Source organism: Cynocephalus volans, chromosome 3, assembly GCF_027409185.1.
Source record: "Cynocephalus volans isolate mCynVol1 chromosome 3, mCynVol1.pri, whole genome shotgun sequence".
Classification (NCBI taxonomy): domain Eukaryota; kingdom Metazoa; phylum Chordata; class Mammalia; order Dermoptera; family Cynocephalidae; genus Cynocephalus; species Cynocephalus volans.
This window is the reverse complement of record NC_084462.1, coordinates 14,242,695-14,264,348: the sequence shown is the minus strand read 5'-3', so window position 1 is coordinate 14,264,348 and position 21,654 is coordinate 14,242,695. Positions and strand designations below refer to the sequence as shown.

At 40.0% G+C, this 21,654-nt stretch overlaps 1 protein-coding gene across 4 annotated transcripts in view; it reads left to right on the top strand.

Moving 5' to 3' along the window:
• ZSCAN18 (zinc finger and SCAN domain containing 18) overlaps nt 1-21,654 on the top strand; it is a 36,078-nt gene that overhangs the window by 3,048 nt on the left and 11,376 nt on the right. Inside the window, exon 1 of one of the 4 annotated variants that reach the window (XM_063092047.1) lies at nt 19,987-20,076. The exons of 2 other annotated variants lie outside the window; for them this stretch is intronic. The gene's annotated coding sequence lies outside the window, so the exon portion shown is untranslated. Of the gene's footprint in view, nt 1-19,986; nt 20,077-21,654 lie in introns of those variants that run through there. One more of the 4 variants, XM_063092048.1, reaches the window with a different exon arrangement.

The following is a 21,654-nucleotide window of genomic DNA, read 5'->3' as shown; positions in this document are numbered from 1 at the left end:
GATGGCAATTTTATCACAGTTTTCTACCTTGTGAAAATGCCACAGTTTATTTGTCTTGTCCTCCCTGTTGATGGACACCTTGGAAGTTTTTAGTTTTTAGCATTTCTACCAATACTTTAGGGGTCATCTTGAACAGGTGTCCTTGTAAAATGGGTTAGGGTTTCTCTAGCCCGTTGGTTCTCAAGCTTTTTTGACCCAGGCTTTAAAGAAACACATTTACATGATGCCTTATGTACATAAGTATCTGGAATGAAAGTTTTTTGAGTTTTTTTGGCAGCTGGCCAGTAAGGGGATCTGAACCCTTGATCTTGGTGTTACCAGCGCTATGCTCTAACCAAGTGAGCTAACTGGCCAGCCCTGCAATGATATTTTTTCATAGTAAAACATTTAAATGGAATTTGAAGTTTTATTTAAATCATAAACTCACCTGTTGAATCAAAAATAGAATTCTGTTTGCCCTGTTTTCATTTACTTGCATCTTTTCAGAAACATATTTAGCTCATAAAGAGATTAAATAGCTTTGAACTTGGATCACTTACCAGCTACTGGGAACAACTAGAAGGCCGAGTGATTCCAGAGTTTGCCAGAGGAATCTGTGAGTGGTTTGGACAGCTCTGCCCTGTCTCAATCCCATTTCTTAGAGGTAGACACTCCTGGCCTTCCTGTCCTCTCCTGCATCAAAACTTACTGTCTGGAGAGGACTTTACAGGATAGCTTTTTACCAGAATGGTAACTCGGGTTTTTTTTTTTTTTTTCCTTTTTAAATTGCTTGCAGTGAGCATCTTCTTTAGATCCTCCCAGCTGGAATCCCCTTTAGAGCACTTAATAACCACTTCTTGAACACCTTTTGAGAAAGCTGTTATAAATTCATTCTCACCAAAGGTATTAATGAATGCTGGTCCTTTATGTAGTACCTCTCCAGGAAGCATTTATATTATGTGTGTGTATAGGTACATATGTATATTTATGTGTAGGATGTATGTCTGTATATGTGTATTTATGTATGTATATGTATGCATATATGTGTATATTGTATGTATGAGTATATGCATATGTATATTCATGTGTACATATATGTATTTTTGTATTTATGTATACATATTTATGTGTGTATGTGTATATTTATATGTATTGTGTATATATTTTTGTGTATCTCCTTATTGTGTATATATGTACATATATTTCTTTATGTGTTTGTGTGTAACCATTTGAAAGTAAGTACAAATATAACACTTCACCCCTGAATATTTCAGGACATGTATTCTAAGAATAAGGACATTCTTCTGTTCACCGTAATACCATTATCATACCTAAGAAAACTAGCAATAATTTCATATTATCATCTGATAACCCATCCCTTTTCAAATTTTCCCAGTTGTCCCTAATACTGTGCTATTATTTTTGAGCCAAATGTTATCAAGGCTCTTGCTCATTTTTTAAAAAAACTTTTTATTTTGAAATAATTATAGATTCACAGGAAGGTACAAAGAAATGTACAGAGTGGTACTGTGCATCTTTCACCTAGCATCTTCCATGTTAACATATTGCATAAATGATATAATACCTTGTATCAAAACCCAGGAGAAAAAGTGCAGGAAATTGACACTGGTATAACTTACAGAGCTTATTCACATTTTGCTAATTTTACACGCACTCCTGTGTGTTGTAGCTCTATACATTTTATGACATGTAGCTTTGTGTAGCCACCACAATCAAGATATTTGGCTGTACGGTCGGCCCTCTGAATCTGTATGTTCCACGTCCAAGGATTCAACCAACCACAGATCAAAACCCATGGATATGGTGGGCCATGTGTACTACACCATTTTATATAAGGGACTTGAGGATATGAAGATTTTGGTATATGAGGCTATCCTGAACCAGTCCCACACTGATAGAGAGGGCCCACTGTGTCTCACTACCAGACTCTCTTGTGCTTCTCCTTTATAGCTCCTCCCTATCCCCCATCCCTAACCTCAGGCAACTGCTAATCTGTTTCCCATCTCTGTAATTATGTTATTTAAGAAATGTTATATAATTGGAGACATGAAGTATGAATTCTTTTGAGATTGGCTTTTTTTTACTCAGTGTAATTTCCTTGAGGTTCATCCAAGTTGTGTGTATCAGTAGTTTCTTCCTTTTTACTGAGAGTGGTATAGTCCATAGAGTCCTAGTCTGTTTTGTGCTGCTGTAACAGATTATCTAAAACTAAGTAATTTATAAAGAACAGAAATTTATTTCTCATTGTTTTGGAGGCTGGAATTTTAAAGCTCAGGGTACTGGCATTTGGTCTGGGGAGGGCCTTCTTGCTGCATCCTCACATGGCAGAAGAGCAAAAAAGAGTGAACCCACTCCTGGAAGCCCTTCTTATAACAGTATTAATCCACTCAAGCCCTCATGAGCTAAGTGCCTCCCCAAAGGTCCTACTTCCCAACACTGTTGCATTGGGGTTAAATTTCCAACACGTGAATTTTGGAATTCAAAGCATAGCACACATTCAAACCATAGCACATAGTATGGATGTATCACAGTTTAACTATCCATTGAAAGACATTAGGGTAGTTTCTAGTTTTTGACTATTATGAATAAAGCAACCATAGCATTCATTTACAGGTTTTTGTATGAACTTTCATAAAGCCTTAATTTCTCTGGGATATATGCCCAAGAGTGCAATTGCTGGGTTATATGGTAGGTTCATTTTTAGTTTTATAAGAAACTGCCAAACTATTTTCCAGAATGGCTATACTATTTTATGTTCCCATCACGAATGTATGAGTGGTGAAATTTCTCTGAATCTGTACTCGCATTTGGTGTTATCACTGTTTTTTATTTTAGCCATTCTGATAGGTTTGTAATGTTATTGTGGTTTTAATATGCATTTCCCTGGTGATTAATGATGTTAAACATCTTTTCATGTGCTTATTTGCCATCTTACAGTCCTCTTCCGTGGAATGACTGTGCATGCCTTTGCCCATTTTCTAATTGGGTTTTTTGTTTTATAAATGTTGAGTTTTGAGAGTTCTTTACATAGTCTAGATAACAACTCCTTTGTCAGGTATGTGATTTGCAAATATTTTCTCCTAGTCTGTCATTTGTTTTTCATTTTGTGAAAACAAAATATCTCCCATAATATCTTTATTAAAAGTCATTTTCACATGGGAGTAATTGGGATCACCAGGAGACAAAGAAGGCATTAAAGCAGTATCCTAGGGATAGGAGAGAGGTGGGTATGGTTATAAATTGGTAACACATAGAATAGGTACTATTCATGTTAGAACTGTTCCTTTTATTATTGACTATTGTGGTACAAGAACCTACGTAGGTGATAAAATTGTATAGAGTTTAATTTATACACACACACAAATGAGTACATGTAAAATTGGGGAAATCCGAATAAGATCAGTGGCTTGTATGAAAGTTGATATCCTGGTTGTGATATTCAGCTATAATTTTGCAAGATGTCACCATTGTGGGGAACTAGACAGAGTGTACAAGGGATCACATTGTATTCTTTCTTACAAATGCATGAGAATCTACAATTATCTCAATAAAGATTGTAAGTTTTAAAAAAATGGTTTCAGTACCTCTTCTAGAGTTCTGACTGCACAGACTAGATGCATACCACCTGTTGGGCTTCCTTGGCCTCAGGGGAAGACTCAGGTGTAAGGAAGAAGTCCAGAGGTCATAGTGAACTTGGGTTCGTGGATATGAGACTTTGGTGTAATATGAAAAAAGAACATTGATTTGTGGGCAGATGTGGAGAGATTGTGCTTCCTGATGAAGGCCATGAATGTGAGGAAATCATGAGGGTCTGGGGCCAAGGAGGCTCTCTTTTGTGCTGTATGTGGATCCAGTATGGCCAGGAGTCCTGAGAGAGAACTGAGAGAAAGGGGACTAATGTTCCCCAGAAGCTGTGAGTCCTTTCATCTGTTTTGAGAGTTCTGTAACAGCTGTGGTTGTAGAATACCTTTGGGTGCATTTCAGGGTTCCCTCCAGTATGTGGTACAAGATTGTGTAGCCAGGGTCCATCTGAAACTGTGAGGCCACCAGCCTGCTCTGTGTTCCTCACCTGATGCAGCCCCTCAGAGAAGCTGGTGGTGGCTGATGTCTGTTCATGGATTTGGGCGTGTGAGGGAGCTGCATGTTTACTCCATGAACTGTGAGATATAGATGCGGTTGTCGGATGCCAGTGGGTGGTCCAGATGGGAAGATAAGCATGTGGCAGCTGGTTGGACCAGAATAAATGGCCTGTGTTCCAGATGTGTGGTCGGCAGGGCAGGGATTCTGCTAGTCAGTGCTGGGGGTCTTATTAAAATTTACCCACTTCCCTTCTGGGAGGCCAGCCCTCTTTGGTGGTTATTTTCACCTTCTGTTAAGATTAATCTCTAGGGCTGTCCGGTTAGCCCAGTTGTTTACAGTGCAGTGTTATAACACTAAGGTCAACGGTTTGGATCCCCATGCCAGTCAGCTGGCCACCCCCCTACCCCCCTAAAAAAGAGAAAATTTCAAAACTATTTTTATTCTCTACAGATGGTTCCATCCTTCATCTTCATATTTTCTCCTCACCTTGCAGGTCTATACCTGAAAATAATCTATGTATGTTTGTATAATTTGTTATTTTTGGGTGGTGGATAGTATGTGTATATATGATTTTTAAAAACTTTCCATGGAAATATGATATACATGCTGAAAAACATAAAAAGGTGTATGACTCAAAATTTTGACAAAGTAAATATACTGTGCACTTGGGGTCTGCCTCTTTCATGCAATATTATACTTGAGGGATTTACCCATATTGTTTTGTATACTTGCAGTTTATTCAGTTTTGTCGATGTATAGCATTTGTCATGTAAATAAACCACAACTTATTCATCCACTCCCCAGTTGGTGGACATTTGGATAGTATTCAGTCTTATTCTGTTATGAACTGTGTTGCTGTGAACATATGTACACATTTCTCTTGGTTGTACAACTATGAGTAGAACTGCTGTGCCACAGGATGGGCAGTGGGTTAGATTTAGTAGATATTGACTTTAATATTTACATGCCACCATTCTAACTTTAGCAATTTTTTCCTCCAAGGATTCAAATATTTTCTCCCCTTTTCCCCCAGCCTGGGAAACAAAAATCAAAATGGAAGCATCAACTCAGGGTGTTGCTGGGGAAGGACTATCCAATGTTGTGAAAGTTGATTCATTAGGGATGTTTTCTGTTTATCTGCATTAGGAGAAACCTGGGAATGTGAGGCCCAGGTAGAAATGCTCCATAAAAACCCAGAGGAGCATTTGAGGTGAATGGCATCCATCCAAGAGGATGTAGATGGTCTGGTGAGAGGCTTTGGTCATCAAAAATTGGGGGCCGAGCCTGTGGTGCACTCAGGAGAGTGCGGTGCTGGGAGTGCAGCGACCCTCCTGCCGCGGGTTCGGATCCTATATGGGAGTGGCCGGTGCACTCACTGGCTGATTGCCGGTCACGAAAAAGACAAAAAAAAAAAAAAAAAAATTGGGGGGAAAGTCAGTCCCTGCCCAGTCCTTGCTCCATGTCAAAGAGGTCCTGCAACAAAAAGTTTTCTCTGAACATGACTCAGATGTTAAACATTTCAGTTACATATGTAATTGCTGGAAAAGCTCTAAAGGTCACATGCTTGACAAAAATGATGATTGTAGAACAGCCATCAGCCAAGTTGGTCAACCTGGTCACCTTCATGGAGATCTAACAGGAGATAAGCCTTCACAGTGCAATGAAAGTGGTAACTCCTTCAACCATTTCCACACCTTAGTGAACAGATATAATTGTTAGGGAAAGGGAACCATACAAAGGAGAGGGATGTGAGATGGTGTTTGATCAGGGCACATGCCCTGATGAGCAAAAGGGCATGTAGATGAAAAGAGTTCTGACTCTTTCTCAGAACATGAAAATTCATCTACATCCATCTGTAGATGAATGCTACAACTGCAGTGAATGTGGACGATCCTTCAGAGGGAAATCTCACTTCATCTTGCACCAGAGGACTCATACTGGAGAGAGACCTTAATGTCTGTAATGACTGTGGAAAATCCTTCTCCAAGAATTACAACCTGATTGTGCATCAAAGAATCCACACAGGAGAGAAACCCTATAAAAGCAATAAATGTGGGAAAGCCTTCAATGCTGGCTCTGCCTTTATAAAGCATGAGAGGACCGACATGGGAGAGAAGCCCTATGAATGTGGCCCATGTGAGAAGTCCTTCAGCCACCTCTCTTCCCTTGTTTTGCATCACAGAACTCATACTGGAGAAAAATCATTCAGACGTAAAGAGTGTGAAAAGTCCTTCCCAGATGTCTTTCACTTTATTGTTCATATGAGAATTCACACAAGAGAGAAACCCTGTTTATATACTGAGTGTGGAACGGCCTTTATTGATGGCTCATACCTTATTAAACATGGGAGGATTCACACTGGAGGAAAACTGTATAAATGTATGGAGTGTGGGAAATCCTTCAACTGCAATGGTCACCTCATTGTGCATCAAAAAATCCATTCTGGGGTGAAATACTTGAGTGTAAAAAATGTGGGGAAACTTTCATTGAGAGTTGTTACCTCATCAGGCATTAGAGTATTCATACTGGTGAGAAGCACTGTGGCTGTAACCAGTGTCAGAAGCCGTTCAGGAATATTACTGGCCTGATCTGGCACCAGAGGACTCATACTGATGAGAAGCCCGTTGAGTGTAATCAGTGTGACAAAACTTTCAGGGATAGTACCTGTCTGACCAAGCACCAAAAGATACATGAGACCTCTTGTCAGTGTTTTCAGTGTGGGAAAGGTTTCCACAGCAACTATGCTCCTATTAGACAGCAGTTTTAGCCCATTGGAGTGACACCTGTGGGGATTCAGTGAATGTGGATGACAGAGATTGTATGGTTCTCTTTACTAACTTGGTGTCAGAGACTTCATATTGAAGAGCACCTGTTAGAAAATAATGCAATTAATCCCTTACTCCTTGGAACAGAAACTGTTGAGACATTGTCTATGACAAGTCAGAAAAGTTCTTCTGTCACATTTCTGAACTTATTGGAGAGAAACCCTAGAAATATAACAAATATGTTAAAAGCTTCAGGGATTGTTTAATCTTTACTAAACATGAGGCTGTTACACATCACAATGAAACCTTTTGTATGTTGCTGACATGGTTGAGAGAGGGGACCAGGGGCTGAGGGAGACTTTTCACTGTGTTTCCTTCTGATGTAATATTATGTGCAGATGTTCATTCAAAACTTAAAAAAAAAAAAATCAAAATATATGAATGGAATGAATGTAGAAAGCATTTAAACTGAAACTCTTTCCATTCTTTGCATTAGAAGATTTGGTTAACATTAAATTTGAGGTCTCAGTAAGAAGGCTTATCAAAACTCTAGTGTAAAAAGTATGCATTTTGGAGTTAACCAATAAGAGTAACAATATGGAAAAACTCCTTAAGACTATGCTTACATTTGTGTGGTAAGAAAACTCATACTAGAAGCAGATGACAAATATATACTCCATGTATGAAAGCTTCCAGTCAGAGATCTTCCAGAGTAATTCTGTCTAAAAGAAATATGTGAGCCACATATGTAATTTCAAATTTTCTAACGGCCACATTTAAAAAAAAGTAAAAAGAAACAGTTGAAATTAATATTAATATTTTTTTTACCCCCATCCCCTAAATATCATTTAAACCTGTGGCATGTCAGATTCTCTGTGGCTGCATGTTTTTAGTGGCTACACATTGGACAACACAACTCTAGTGCATCAAAGAATGAGTTCTGGAGAAAGCCCCTTTTTAGGACATTTGTCCCATTACAAATCCAGCTATGTTTTTAGGACATTTCTAGATTGGGTATCTGAAAGTTAGTCCTGACACAGAACCCTGAGGACTTACTGAATTTTTTTCACATTTCAACATATCTGAGATCAGGTTAATGAGTGACATGTTTTGATTTAATTTCCAGCCTTTTCTCTTAGTAACACATAAAATATGCATCTTATCATCAGTTGCCTTGGATTTAATGAAATAACAATAATATCAGAAGGAGGAATTGAAAGAATAGTGGGATTAGTTCATTTGAGGTAAGACTAGAACTCCCAAGGAAAAGATGTTGCTGAGCTGATAACAATTGACATAACTGTTGAAGCAAAAGATGGTAAATTTTTGTGCCACTATTTGATGTAGTCCCTGCCACACTTTTGGGTATTAAGTGTTATCTGATTTCTTTCTTGTAGCCTGTATCAGCTGTACTTGTTATGATTTTATTGCAAGATTGAAAGTGCTCATAATTAGGAGAGAAGCAAAAGAGCGCAGAAGAGTGCATAGCGTCTTTTAGCAAGTTGCTTCAATGGAAAAATCCCTCTCCTCCTGGGGCTTCTATTCTAGCTTCTATTGAAATATATTTATGATCAATATTTTGTGTGTGTGTGTGTATGCATGTGTACATTTTGGGCCTTTTATTTATAAAAGAAAACATATGTGCCTGACAGCTAATAGGTGCTTGTTTAAATGGTAGATCTCTGGCTGCTCAAAAGGCCAATACAGGAAGCCCAATCTCAGTTTTAAAAATTGCATGAAATTGCATGAAAGCGTTGGAACAGGATCATGCAAGTATTAGTACCATAGTTGAGAGTACATCTTTTGACATCAGTCAGACTTGGGTTTTACTCATAGGTCTACCTCTTAGTAGCTGTGATCTTAGGTGAATTACTTAACCTCTCTGTGCCTTAGTTCCTCACTTATAAAATGTGGATAAGTCCTACCTCATAGGATTAACCTGAGGTATGTAGAGTGGGATATGGCAGGGTTCATAGCAGATTAGCTGCTCCTGCTCCCCTGCCTACTGTTGTTAATGATGATGTTTTCATTACTGATGATGATGTTGACTTTTTTGTTAATAATGATGTTGATGTTACTCTTCTCTGACTCAGGAGGCTGAAAGAAAAAGTAAGTAAGTGGCCTTCCCAGATGTTTTTTGACTGTCAGAACCTATCACTGGTAGGTCATGGATGGCATTGCTTTCCAAGCTTTTGGTGTACATAGTTGGATTAAGAGAAAACAGAGGCCAGTGGACTGGAGGCCTCTTGAGGTGGGCAGACTTGGAGGACTGGAGGTGAAGAGGACTAGAAGCTCCAGGTGGTGCTTTAGGAGGGTGATGACAGCTGGGATGTGGGACGATGCCTACCAAGTGGAGGTGGAGTCCCAGGCACTGAGAAGATAAGGTCTTGGTGGGTTGGCCATTCGGTGTTAAGTGTCTTAGAGTAATGACGTGTCTTGGAGTGGGAAGGAAGATGATACCCAGTATTCATTCCATTGTGGTATATGTCCATCCCCCAGTGTTTGGAAAAGGCCTGTGTGGGACCCAAGCTCCTAGACTCAAGCTGGTAAGGACTTCTGTCCCATGCCACAGCTCCTTCCACTCACCAACGACTTATTGAAGGCGCTGTCCCAGCAACCAGTCCAGTCAAGCTAGCCCTCCCTTGAGATGTTGCCTCCATGGGGGGTCACATGAAGGGTGAGATGTTCCACTTGGTTGAAATTGGCCTCGTGTGCCCTTTGGTTCACATGGCCAGGAATCAGTTCTACAATGTTTCACAGACTGCCTAGCCTCTTGGAAGCCTGCAAGCCCTTTTTTTTCCTACAGGCTTTCCCCAATCTCACCGCATCACTGAGTGACTGCCAGTGGCTTTGTCTGCCCAGTCCACCAGTCTTTGGAACATTTCTCTCTTCTACGACCCATCAAGTACCAGTGGGGGCTGCCTTGTTCATTTTGATGGTAGGAGAGTCACTATCAGGGACTCAGTTGGATTCTTGCACTGAGGGAGCAGCCAGTTCTGTGTCTTTATGTCCTTAGCCTCAACTGGTGGAACTGGAGGCCCTTGATGCAGGCTCCTCCCTTAGGATGTATAATTGGATTCAAGGACTCTGAGCAGTTGTGGCTGCTGGTGAGAACCGCTCAACTTGGTGGCTGAGGCTGCCATTCTTTGTTTCCACATTTTACTATGGGCAAAGAGAAGAATGAAACAGATGGGCAGAGATAGGAGTCATGTGGCCTTATAGAGAGAAGGAATGGCTGAGACAGAAGTGGGGTGGAGAGTTGGCATTTCTCAGCCTCTCAGAAGTTAGGATGCACTTAAACTGTGAAATGCACTGATAGACAGCCAGTGGATTCTCCTGTTTCAGTAAGGCCCATTCAGATTTGTTCTTGTCAGTTGTCAACTGAGAGAGCCTTTAAATCTGTCCCTATGTCTGGGTTCTGTAATTCTTTTTTTGAACCAAATATTTTTACTTTAGTTAAAAAAGTAATTCATGCATGTGGTAAAGAATTAAAAAGTAGGAATGGAAAATGAATGTCTTTTTCACCTGAAGCCCCCTCCTCAGAGACTGCAGTTATTGATGCTTTCTTGTTTATTCTTCTAGAGACATTTAAATAGGGGGTGAGGGGAATACTGTTTTGGGACACATAGGGTATAATGTTTTGTATTCTTCCTTGACCTCTTTACAATGTGTTCTGGAATCCATTTCATGCATACACATGTGAGTATACCTCATTTTTTTTTTTAGTGGCCTCATAACATTCAATTATGTGGATCTGTCAACAGACATATAGGTTGATATTATAAACAAGAATTTGAGACTGTAAATGCTGCAGTGTAACATTTTTGTGACTTTTTTCACACATGCAGGCATACTTGGATGTACTCGGATCAATTCATGGGAGTGCAATTGCTGGGTCAAAAGGTATATGCATTGGAACGTTTGAGAGATATTGCCAAATTATAATCTAAAAAGGTCGAACAGATGAATATTCTAATAGCAATACCTATTTTTTTTACCTTTTTGCCAATGTTCGGGACTGTTAAACTTTCCCAATCTAGCACATAAAATCTGGCATCTTGCCTTACTTTCTGTTCTGTTTACTTATAGAGGAAGTTGAGCATCTTTTTATAGAATTATAAGCCATTTGTATTGCTTTTTCTGGAAGTTGATTGACTATTATTTGTGTACTTAGCCCGTTACTTTTTCTTGGTTTGGTAGTATTTTTCTTGTTGATTTGTAAGAGCTTTTTGTGTATTAAGGACATTCAGCCATTGCCAGTCATATATCTGCAGATATTTTACCAACAGTTTGTTTCTTTATTTTGGTTATGGTATTTTTTTTTTTTGCCATGAAAGTTTTTAATGTAGCCAAATTTACCACTTTTTTCCCATTGTGGTTTCTGGATTTTATTTATTTTTTGTTTTAAATTAATTTAATCTTTTTACTTATTATATGTCTGTCCATATACTCTATCTCTTCATGAGTTTACTTTGATAATTTTTGCCTATCAAGGTATTTATTTCTAATTTGTAGTATTCCATGTTTCTAGATTTTTCTAGGCCATTGACATGGAATGTTCAGAAAGTATAATGTAGGAGACTGAAGCTTTGATATAGTCAGTGAATGATCCAAAGTTTTCTCTGTTGTAGAGTGGAAAATATGACTATAACTACTATACTTTTTTATTATTTTATTTTTTGGTGGCTGGCTGGTGTTGACCAGCTTGCACCCTTGACCAACACCCTTCACCTTGGTGTTACAAGGCCACACTCTAACCAACTGAGCTAATTGGCCAGCCTACAACTGCTGTATTTAATATTCATATTTATTGTATGAGCCAAATGAGTTATTTAACCTAAAAGAAATTAGTGAAGCATGCCATTTGACAGTATACTGAGCCTACCTTTTCTTTTTTTATCAATATTTAGATAGGACAGAAAAATACATTTCAATAAGAACAAATACTAAACATAGTGAATAATGAGTAATTGAGTAAATGGAAATTTAATAGATCAGAGTGGTAAGTACTTATTTAGTTCATACAATGCATTAGTCACTGTTCTAAGTTATTTATACATGTAGACTTAGTACCTAAGAGTTTAAAATGTATAACACAAAGATTCATGGACAATGACAGATTGGCACATTTATAATCATATTAGGTGACGTGAAAATCATTGTAGAAATAGAATGTTTTGGTATGCATCACATAAATGAGCATGAAGAATATTAAATAACTTTAATAGAAAGTTTAACTAACTAGACATACAGACAGATGGATGGCATTTTTCACTAGTAAACACAGGATACACATTATTTTCCAATAATTATTGGAAAATTATTTTAAATAATTAATCCAAAAATTATTTTAAATGGCAAGGTTTTAGGGCTGAAAATATCATTAACGTCATGAAAGCAGGTACCAAACAGGCCATGTTTTCTAAGTGCTGTGAAATAACTGTAGAAACTATGAATTAATATGTAACCAACTAGTAATATCTAACCACATACAAATTTCATTTAAGGCCCTTTTAATTAACTTTTAAATAAAATGGAAAATTGAAGATCAGATTATTTTTTACAGAGTCAGGTACATGCTAAGAGGGAATCACAGCAGTTGGAGCCAAGAGACCTGAATTCAGGTAAATAAGTCTGTATTAGCTTAGTGTTATATAAGAATAGTAATTCTGGCCATGTGCAGGTATGCAACTGCTATGCAATATATCTTTTTAAAAATTTACATAAAATGTCGCATACTAAAAAAATAGTCACCCTCTACAAGTTATTGTTACCGTATAGTATATTTGGGGTGAGAAATGTTCCAAGTGAAGAAGTTTGCATTTTGTCATGAGGTTATGCTGTCTGCCACAAAATATCTATGTGAAATACTCTACTCATGCACACTGTGGATGTTTTTGCTTATGGGAAAAACACTATACATTTCAAAACTTATAATGCAGACCACTACAAGCCCTTAAAAATTTACAAGAATCATTGAATTCTGAATAAAGGTGAAAGGAAGATAGTAGTTCCCAGAAACAAAGTTAAATAAAGGAAACAATTCAGAGTAGTGATCAAACTCTGAAGCAAGGGCACCTTTCACATACTGGCTGATCACAATGACATCAAATCCAAATCCATGTGGGTTTTGTCCAACTTCCTGCAGGACAACTGGAATAAATAGAAATAAACTGACTGTACACACCTCAAATGTGATATCTCCCAAGCGTGAGAACCAAACTATAAACTATGGAGTACAAACAGAGATAAGCTACCAGGATACGAAGTCAGAAGAAATTAGTCACATGAACATCAGATATTGAAATTATGCTTAAAATGTTTAAATACATACAGTGGGAACAATAGGAAATCAAAATGTGGAAGGAGTAGGAAACTATAATCATGAAAAGCCATATTTGGAAAAGAACCAAGTAAAGAAGAAACGACTGAGTATATAAAAAGCCAACTTAATATGCACTGTATGAGCTAAACATTAAATTACCTTGAGCCAATGAGAAGATTAATGAACTGGAATATTGAGCGCAATGTACTACCAAATATAGAAAAGAGAAAAAGTGAATGTCAGGGGAGGATGGAGAAACACATGGACCTGAAAAGTCCTTCATGACAGGGCAGACCTGCTCCTGCACCTCCGACATATCTTTGGAGCCACCCTTTGTGCTGCTGTCACTCTGTGCTTCTCATCTCCTTATTCTGGGATTTGGGGAGGGTGCTCTGGACACTGTTTGGGAAATAGCAGAGCCCAGCAGGGAAGAATAGAGAAGCTAGCCTCAAAAAAGAAAAATCTGGATTGTATGTCTTATTTAGGTCTGTGTAAAACTTATATAAGACCATAGACACTATCTTGGCAGGAAATACCATTTATATTGCTCTGACAGGTTCTGCCAACATGGAAGTAGGGATTAATTTACTCATTTAGACTGGAGCTGGAATCCTTTGAACCTCACTGGACACAAGGTGACACCCACAGACCAAATTCTCAACCAACTAGGCTTAGCCAACTCTTTGGTACTTTTGTCTAAAGGGATCTGCTGTGGATTGATTGAACTGTGTCCCCAAAGTTCATTTATCAGAAGCTTAATTCCCACTGTAAATGTTGAGGGTGGGAAATCCCAATATGGTAATTGAAAGATGGGGCCTTGAAGAGGTTATTAGATTGTAGGACCATGTCTAGTGAATGGATTAATAGTGTTGGTCAGGGGTGTGGTTCTGAGGGCTTTAAAAGGAGAGTGCATGAGGAACTATCCCTTTCTATGCTCTGCCATTTCCTGCCATGTGAGACCCGTGGTTCACTGTTGCCACCACCAAGACCCTTACCAGATGTGTTCCCTAGACTTTGGACTTCCCATCTTCCAAAACTGTAAGCAATAAATTTCATTTGCTTACAGATTACCCAGTACTGAGTATTTTGTTATAAGCAACAGAAAAGGACAAATACAGGATCCTTCAAAAATGGCAAATGTCAGTGTTTAAATTAAAATATCTCCTGGATGGGGCCGAGCCCGTGGTGCACTCGGGAGAGTGCGGCACTGGGAGCACAGCGACGCTCCTGCCTCGGGTTCGGATTCTATATAGGAATGGCTGGTGCACTCACTGGCTGAGTGCCGGTCACGAAAAAGACAAAAAAAAAAAAAAAAAAAATATATATATATATATATATATATATATCTCCTGGATGAAAACAAAAACAAAAATCCATACAAGGACTTTTAAAGTGTCCCTGTTTTCTTTAAATCTTAATTATGGTTTCATTTTGTACATTTAAATCTAGGTCCATCTGGAGTTTATTTTGATATAAGTAGTGAGGGCACTGGGATCTAACCTTTTTTTTTACCATATGGATAGAGTCATTTGTCCCAAAACAATTTATTGAACAATTATTATTTTTCCTAATGGGCCAAAGTTCCATCCTTATCAGAATTCACATTCCAGTATGTATTTTAATGTTTCTGGAATTTGTTCCATATATTTCTTTGTTTCTGTGTCAGATATCATACTTTACTTGTAACAGTGGCTTTATAGTATGTATAAGGTCCCTCCATAGTACAAGTCACATAAAAATTTTAACTATACAGAAGTATATAGAATAAAAAGATTATATTCTGCCTTTACCCTGATGTGTTTGCCAAAGCTAAACTGTGCTAATAGCTTTCTGTGGACCTTTTGTAATTTCCTCTATGCACTTACATAGTTATATACCTTCATATATACTTTCATGCAGAGGCAGTGCAGCCTAGAGGTTAGGAACAGGACTCTGGGGCCAGACCACCTGGACTGATATCCCCCCTGCCATTTTATATTTGTAGGGCCGTGGACAAGTTACCAAACTTGTGCCTCAGTTTTCTCAACTTATAAATAAGGGATGATACTACCTTATAAAGGTGCTGTTTAAGAATTAAAATGTTATAGATTAAATGTTATAGATGTAAAGTCCTTAAAACAGTGCCTGGCACTGCTATAAAGTTCTATACAAGCATTATAGAATTGCTGCTATTATTATTTCTGTACAAATATATACATATAAGTTTTGAGGGTTTGTATTAATTGTTAAATAAAATAATTTTTGTACTCTACCTTACAATATAATGTGTTTTTAATTTTTGTCAAAGTGTAACTAACATGTATGTAGTATAAATAGTCAAATGATGTCAAAAGTTTATAAGGAAAAATGGCAGCTCCACTTCCCTTCTCCCTATCACCTGCCGCTACTTCTCACCAGAGGCAACCGCTTCCTATTTTTCCAATTGACTTTCCTGGCATTTTCTTCCATATTTCTACATGCTTGTACATTTCATTTCATACAATGAAAAAAACACAAAGCAATGAATGAAACCTAAAGCTGTTTCTTTGGAAAGATCAATAAAATTGATAAACTAGCCAGTGTGATCAAGAAAAAAGAGAAAAGACACAAATTACAAACATCAGGAATGAAAAAGATATTACTACAGATCTCACAGACATTAAAAGGGTAAGGGATTAGTTCATTCAGGTTGCTATAACAAAAATGCCATAGATTGAATACTTTATGAACAATAGAAATTTATTGCTCACAGTTCTGGAGGTTGGGAAGTCCAAGATTGAGGCACTGGCATTCAGTGTCTGATAGTGCCTTCTTGCATCCTCATGTGGTGGAAGGGGCCAACAAGTTCCCTCAGAACTCTTAAAAGAGCACTAATTCCATTCATGAGGGTGGAGCCCTCATGACTAAAGTACCTCCTAAAGGTCCCACTTCTTAATACTATAGCATTGGGGATTAAACTTTCAAGGTATGAATTTTGGAGAACACCAACATTCAGATCATAACACGTTACTTTAAGTTTTTGTACATAAATTCACTAAGTTAGATAACGTGGCCCAATTCTTGGGAAGATGTAAATTATCAAAACTCACCCTTCAAGAAGTTTACTGAATTGACTTGTATATATTGAAGAAATTTGGTTTTTTCCCCCAAAACAAACTCCAGACCCAAGACATTTTTGTTGGCAAATTCTGCCCAACACTTAAGAAAGAAATTATGTCAATTCCACACTTCCAGAAAATCGAAGAGGAAGAAATGCCTCCCAACTCATTTTATGAAGCCCACAGTACCTGTTTACTAGAATCGGACAAAGATAGTGCATGAAAACTATAAACTGATATCCCTCATGAATGTAAACACAAATATTCTCAAAAATATCAGCAAATCAAATCCTGCAGTATATAAACATAGTGCAACATGATGAAGGGGTTTACCCTGGGAATGCAAGGCTGGGTCAATATTTGAAAGCCGGTGTAATCCACCATTATTAACAGAATAAGGAACAAAAATACATGTTTTTATCAGTAGACGCAACAGAGCATTTGAAAAAAATTCAATACCAGCAAACTTGGAATAAAAGTGAACTTCCTTAATCTGAAAAGGGCATTGTGCTAATAACCTATAGCTAACATCATAATGGTGAAAGCCCAATTTTCCCCCTTGGGTGGAAAAAGACAAGAATGCCTACTCTTCCCACTGCTATTGAAGATCATATCGGAAGTCCCAGCCTACGCAATTAGCCAGGAAAGAGACACAAAAAAGTTGCATAATGCATCTAACTCCTGGTGAGGTTTTTTTTGTAGACATAAGGAAATTTATTCTAAAGTTTATATGGGAAAGCACAAAACTTAAAATAGCTAAAACAATTTTGAAAAAGAAAAGTGGAAGGAATAACTTTACCCGATGTTAAGCCTTACTATATAGCTAAGCAATCAAGAGAATGTGGTATTGGCAGACACATAGGTCAATGGAACAGAATAGAGAACCCAGAAGTAGATTCACAAAGATATTCCCAACTGATTTTTGATGGCATAAAAGCTGTTCAATGGAGGAAGCATAGTGGTATGGTTTGAATATGTCCCCCACATTTTATGTGTTAGAAACTTAATGCTCCAATTCATATGTTGATTGGAAGTGGGGCATTTGAAAGGTCATTATGATTAGGTAAGGTTGTCAGCGTGGGGACCCCATGATGGAAATGGTGGCTTTATAAGAAGAGGAGAGACCTGAGTTGACACACGTGCTCTTGCCCTCCCGCCATGTGATGCCCTCGCTGTGTTATGATGCAGCAAGAGGGTCCTCACCAGAAGTCGAACTGAATTTGTAGTTGGCCTAGCAGAAGTGTGGGTAACCTGTGGCTGGTGTCTGAAATGGGGACAGTCTTGTGGGACTGAACCTTTGACCTGTGGTGTCTGTGCTAATTCTGGCTAGTTAGTATCTGAATTGGATTGAATTGTTGGACACCCAGTTCGCGTTGGAGAATTGGTTGGTGTTGGAAAAAAACATATATGTGGTGTCAGAAGTGGTATGAGAAAAAAGACACCCAAACATCCATAGGGGAAAATGAACCTCAATATAAACCACATGTCTTATACAAAAATTGACTCAAAATTGGTGATTGACTTAAATGTAAAAAGTAAAGTTATAAAACTTTTAGAAAAATAGGAGAAAACCCTCAGGAGTTAGGACTAGGCAGAGTTGTTAAAGTTCACACCAAAAGCATGGTCCATAAAAGGAAAGACTGATAAATTGGCCATTATCTAAATTAAAATCCTTCATCTGCTGAATGCCCTATTAAAGAAATAAAAAGATAAACTTCAAGAGTGGGAGAAAATTTTTGCAAACCATGTATCTGACAAAGAATGTATATGTAGAATATGTAAAGATCTTTCAAAACTCAACAGTTTTTTAAAAAGAAAATGGGCAAAGACATTTCACTGAAGAGGATATACAGATGGCAAATAAACATGTAAGTATGCTCAACATCATTAGCCATTAGGGAAATGCAAATTAAAACCACAATGTGCTATCACTACACCTATCAGAATGGCTAAAATAAAAAATATTGATAACACCAAGTGCTGGTAAGAATGTGGGGAAATTGATTCACACGTTGGTGGTGAGAATGTAAAATGGTACAGCTGCTCTGGAAAAGAGTACAGCAGTTTCTTACAACACTAAGCATGTGCCTACTATGGGCATCTATCCTAGAAAAGTGAAAACTAATGTTCACATAAAAATCTGTACACAAATGGGGCCGGCCCGTGGCTCACTTGGGAGAGTGTAGTGCTGATAACACCAAGACCATGGGTTTGGATCCCAATATAGGGATGACCGGTTTGCTCACTTGGGAGAGCGTGGTGCTGACAACACCAAGTCAAGGGTTAAGATCCCCTTACCTGTCATCTTAAAAAAAAAAAAAAAAAATTCTGTACACAAATGTTTATAGCAGCTTTATTTGTAATAGCAAAATACTGGAAATAACCCTCATGTCCTTCAACGGGTGAATGTTTAAACAAACTATTGTATATCATCAAAATACTACTTGGCAATGAAAAGGAGTGAACTACTGATACACATTACTTCAGTGGATATCAAGGGAATTATGTTCAGTGAAAAAAGCCAATCTCAAAAGGCCATTTACTGTATGATTCCACTTATCTGACATTCTGTAAAGGCAAAACGGTGGCCACAAACTACTGATCAGTGGTTGCCAGGGGTTATGGGTTGGGGAGGATGTACTACAAAGGAGCAGCAGGAGGAAGTTTTTGTGCAATGGAACTGTTCTTTGTCCTGATTGTGTTGGTGGTATATGAGTTAAAATTTATAGAACTGAATACCAGAAGTATGTGTTGTTGTATGTAAATAAAAAATAAATTATATAAACTGTTCAAGTATACATTTAAAATATCAGTTCACACAAAATGACCAAAATGACATTCTCATAAGCTCTGCTGTCTAGAAAACTCTGGAATAGGAAGCAACTTTCTAGCCCTTGTCTACTGGAGTGGCCACATCTATTTTGGACTTAGGCGCACAGCCCTCACCCCAGCTGCCTCTCTCTTACATTTTCGTCCACTTTAGCAGCTCCTGAAGACCCACGGCATGGATAGTTTTCGAATTCTATTAGTTCCCTGGAACAGCAGAATCAGCGGAATCCTTTTATCCTTTTTTTTTTTTTTTTTTTTAAGCGAGTCAGTGTCTCTGAGTCTCAGTGCCTCGACATCTGTCTTTGGGTCTCTTCATCTCTGTCTCCCTATTTCTGATTCTCACTGTCTGTCATCTCTGGGTTTCCTTATTTCAGAGTTTCTCTCCGTCTTTGGGTCTGTCTCCCCAGTACTGTGTCCACCCATTTCTGTCTCTATTTCTGAGTCTCTGGATTTCACCTTCTTTAGGTCTTTCTCCCTTTTCTCTGTGTCTGTTGGTTCCTCCTGTCTCTTTTCCTTTCCTTTTCTGTCTCTGTGTATCTCGCCAGAGTGTTGTCTGTGTCTGTGTTGTCTGTCTCTTTCTCTGCGCGTGTACGTCTCTGGGTTTTCACGTTTCTGTCACTCCCAGACTGCGTCTTTTTGCCTCTATGTCTCTGTCTACTCCCGTCTCTGTCCCTCTCCCCGTCTTTGTCTCTCCGGGTACGTGGTCTCTCTGGTTGTCAAGGGCGTATTTTTAATCCGTTTGTTTGCCGCGTTGCTATGGCGTCGAAAATGACGCAAGAGCAAGAGTGGGTGAGGCGTCCGGAGGCTACCCTGCCTTTGATTGGCTGTCCGCCCTGTCATAGCAGCCTCGCCCCGCCCCACCCCACCGGGACAGGACCGCAGCATTCTGGGAAGAGTAGTTCGTGGCGCGGCCCCATCGCGCACGCGCAGTCCGGGCGGCCGCCATCGCGCAGCTTTGGGCTCCGGGCTACCGGGACGGCCTGGGGTAACTGCGCAGCAGGTGGGTCGGGCCCGGAGGGATACGTTGTGAAAGGGGCGAGGAGAAGGGGGCAGGGAGGGACACTGGGCGTGGGATGAGGGCGCCTCTGGTGGGAGTGCAGTGGGGGGTGGGCGATGGGCCGTGTAGTCCCAGGGTTTTGGTCTCGGGGAAGGGAGGGTCTGGGATCCCCTCGGGTTGGAGTGTGGTGTGGGATGGGCCGGGGGCCACTTAGGTGGGAGTGTAGTGGGGGATGGGCCAACGTGCCCCAGGGTTTCGATCCCCTTGGGTTGGGGTCTGGAAGGGGGAGGGTCTAGGAGCCCTTCGGGTGGGTGTGTGGTGGGGGAAGGGGCAAAGCTGAGAGACCCTGGGTGGGTGAGGGGCCAGAGCTCCTTTGGGGTGTCCGGGTTGGGGTAAGGTAGAGGGGACCCCTACTGCCGGCTGGAGGGGCGGGAATTAGGAGAGAACGAGTGCGGGTTTCTGAGTGTAGGTCCTGATAGGGAAGAGGCTAATGTGGGGGTTGGGATGTGGAGGGCAAGGGCTGAGATAACTCCTGAGTAAGGAGGGAAAGAGGGGAGGAAGGTCGGGGTCGAGGAGGTCCCCTTTTTGGCCGTCCGCGAGAGGGAGGGCTGAGGTTGCCCCTGTTGGAGAAGGCCTGGGTGCAGGGAAGTGGTGGGGGCTGGGTAGCAAGGGGCGGAGCTGAGCCGCCTGGTGGCAGCCCTGTAGTGATTCTCTGCCCCTCCTCCGGGATGCCCCGCCTCTCCCCAGTTGCCTGGATGTGGGTTCGGTTTGAAAGAGGTACCTGCCCCTGCCCCAGGGACCCCTTTCATGGGAGAGAGGCAAGAGTGGAGGGGTCCTGGCCTCTTTCTTGACAGGGGAGGGGGCGGGATGGGGAGGATGGAGAAGATCATCTGATGCTGCCCTTCCCTGATGCTTCTGATGGTGCTGGTGGATGGGGCAGGTGAGGAGGAGTAGGGACCACTGAGGTTTGTGGGGTTTTTTCTTTTAACGTCGTTTATTAACATTTTAAAACTTTTTTTGGCTGCCGGCCGGGTACAGGATCAAACCCTGGACCTTGGTATTATCAGTACCGCTTTCTAACCAACTGAGCCAATCGCCCAGCCCTATTTTAACATTTTTTTTAAGTTTTCAAATTTATAAAAAAAGTTCTTAGAACTCCTGCACACACTTTGCCCAGATTACCTGTTAGTATTTTGTATTGTGTCAAATTTTAACGGTCCTCTCCACTCCCCCGTGAGTGTGTGGGGGGAGGTGTCTATCTCCCACCCCCCACTCCTCTCCCTTCTCTCCCCCTTCTCCCCCTCTTTTCTTCACCTAATCCTCCCTTCTTTCTCTTTCCCTCCCCCCACTGTCTCCTCTCTTCTTTCTTTCTTCTCATCTCTCTCCTCTGCCTTTTCTTCTCCCTCCTCCCCCCTTCTCTCCTTGTCTCCCTCTTCCCTCTCTCCCCCACGACCCCACTTTCTGATATATATACCCATATCTTAGCTGGCTCCTTAGAGGCTAAGTTGGACAGTTACACCATCCTCCGTTCCACACCACGATCTGGTCCCTTGTCTATCTTCACCCCCACTGTGCACACCC